We start from the raw sequence: 2788 nt of genomic DNA on the forward strand, positions 1-2788 counted from the left end.
TACGTGGAAACCTTCTTGGCCTAATCAGAAGGAAAAACCACGACCCCCGGGATTTCAAAATTCTCACTATGTTAAGGCAATCAATTACAATTACACATAACAATAATTTGCTTCACTTGAAGCTTCTTAATTCTCTAAGTGCTTTTCTCAAAGCTTCTCTACTTAGGCCTAATTCTCTTCTCTTCTCTTCTCTCCTTCTCTTTCTCTTCTCACGATTTTCTCTTCTACTACTCTTAGACTTCCCACAAGTCTAATTACAACAATAACACTCAATTACCCTTTACAAGGCCAATTCATAAAGATCAAAATGAAATAGTTGCTTTAAGAAAAATATTATGAATTAATTGGCATTAAAAACTTAGAATATTTTTCTCAATTAATTCTCCCTTAGATGGACACTCTCAATGCAACATTCATTGATACCCATCTGAACCGTAAGTTCCCTCTTTTTAAAAGGGGAACAACAAGCAGTGCACTCAGTCCATGTTCTCCAGGAGCTGCACGCATCCCACGTTCTCCATAACTAACTTACTCCCAAAGAAAACGGAAAGTTAGTTAAAGGTAGGAGTGGAATGTAACTGCTGTACACATGCACGGTTAAAACATCATGGGTCAAGGAAGATCCTATTTTATAGGAGACCAATTCAAAGTAGAGAACAAGTCTCTTGAATTCCGAGTTTATAGGAGATAAACAAGGATTTAATTTATCCATGTTTTTAGGCGAATTAAAATTATTTTGCCAATTAATAAATAAATTTAAATAAGCAACTAATTAAATTTTAATCTTTTACATTAACCAAAAACAGAAAACTTAATTTTCGTAATCTTCCAGTCAATGTCTTCTTCAGACCTGCATCGTAAGGAACAGTGCACTGTCTCCATCTACAACATTCGTCAGAACTTTAACTCTAGGAACAGCAGTCTGTTTTCCAGAGCAATTTCCCAACTTCTTGGATATTTGAGACATGTACATCTTCCACGAATCAAGTCATAGGCTTCATCAACGATTCACATTAAATCGGATATATACCTACAAAACAATCTCTAAAATATGTTTGTTTATTTAAAAGTAAAGTCATCATCAAAACCTTAAGAGGCCAACAAATTCCCCCTTTTTGATGATGGCAAACTTTATAAACAAACTTAAGTAAAAATAGAGTAAAACAAAATTCATAGAGCATACTAGAGATTAAAGTAACTCTAATTAACTTAGCAAATCAACTTGTTAGAATATAATTTACCAAGCATTCATAAATAAACAGTTTACTCTAAAATATCAAATATTTTTCAAAAGTTTTCAAAATTAATTAACTTAAAACTTAAATGAAATAAACTAAGTTAAACGAAAATAAATAAAAACTAACATAACGAAAATAAATAAAAACTAACATAATAAAAATAAATAAAAACTAACATAATAAAACTATAATAAACCTAATAATAATAAACATAACTTATTAAGTATTTTCACAGAATCAAATATTCATGAGGACTTCATGAGAACTTCAACAAACTTAGCAACACAGATGATCACTAAACTAGCATAAACACAGCAGCACACATATCATTCATAAGAATCAATATAAATCAACAAGACATGTAACTGTGTATTCACTGCTCCTGTTAAGTTTGTGCATAATCTTCCCCCTTTTGACATCAATCAAACAGAATTGGGAGTTATCCAATCTCAGCACAAACCATATAGATTTGTTAGTGATGAAAACAACAAACAACAATAATAAAAGCAAGTGCTAGGAACAATGATTAAAACCTGCATAGAGTCAATTGTTTCAGACCATGAAAATAAAAACAAAGAAAAGTAGAGTAGCAGTTGTTCAACAATACAACTTTGTACCCCAGATGGTACAAAGACTAAAAAGTGAAGTTGTTTGATTAATATTACAGCCAACAAATCATAAAAACATATGGGAAGAGGGATCAGGGGTCAGTCTCTTCTTCATCAATGTACTCAGTCTGCACCTCCACTGTGTCCAGCTTGGCACCAAGGCGTTGTTCCATTTGGTTTAGCTGATCCACAATAGAAGCAAGCGAGACACGAGTTTCATCCTGAAATGCAATGAATTGAGACTGTAGATCAAGGAGCTTGGAGAGAATGGTATGTAAGGAAACTGCAGGAACAGAGTTAAAGTTAGTACAGCCAATATTTGGTGAAGTGTGTGATTGTGGTGGTGGTGTACATGGGATAGGTGATGGTGGTGGTGATGGAATTTGATGTGGTGGTGAATTGGCTGGCTTGGGAGAGGTAGGTTCATCAGGTGTTGGCTCAAGGATGGTGTCAGATGGTGTTTCATCAACCAAAGTAGCCTTGCGTTTCGAGGCCAACCTCCTACTCTTCCTTTGTATTGACTTAGCCTTTTTCCTCAGGGCTATCACAATCTCTTCATCACTTGTATCATCACAAAGATTGTGATGAGCCTCTTCTCCTAAGGCTCCCTCCTGTTCTGCTTCCCCCTTACTGGGTTCTCCATCCTGTTCCTCTTTTTCTTCTGTTTGAATATGGTCAGTGGGAACAGGCTCTTGCTCCTTTTCCTCTTTTTCTGCCTGATCTCTCTCTCTCAATTTTTCTTCTTCTTTTTCATTATCTTCCTCATCAGATTCTACTTCAACAACCCCTTCATGCATCAATACTCCCTCATCATTCAATTTCAAATGCAAATTTTGTAAACATTTAGCACCAATTTTCATATTAGGACCCATTGGGAACTCCAACCCTTCCAATGGGACCTCAAACTTCCTAAAAATCCATGTTAACAACCCTCCATAACCA

Source organism: Amaranthus tricolor, chromosome 3 (genome assembly GCF_026212465.1).
Source record: "Amaranthus tricolor cultivar Red isolate AtriRed21 chromosome 3, ASM2621246v1, whole genome shotgun sequence".
NCBI lineage: Eukaryota > Viridiplantae > Streptophyta > Magnoliopsida > Caryophyllales > Amaranthaceae > Amaranthus > Amaranthus tricolor.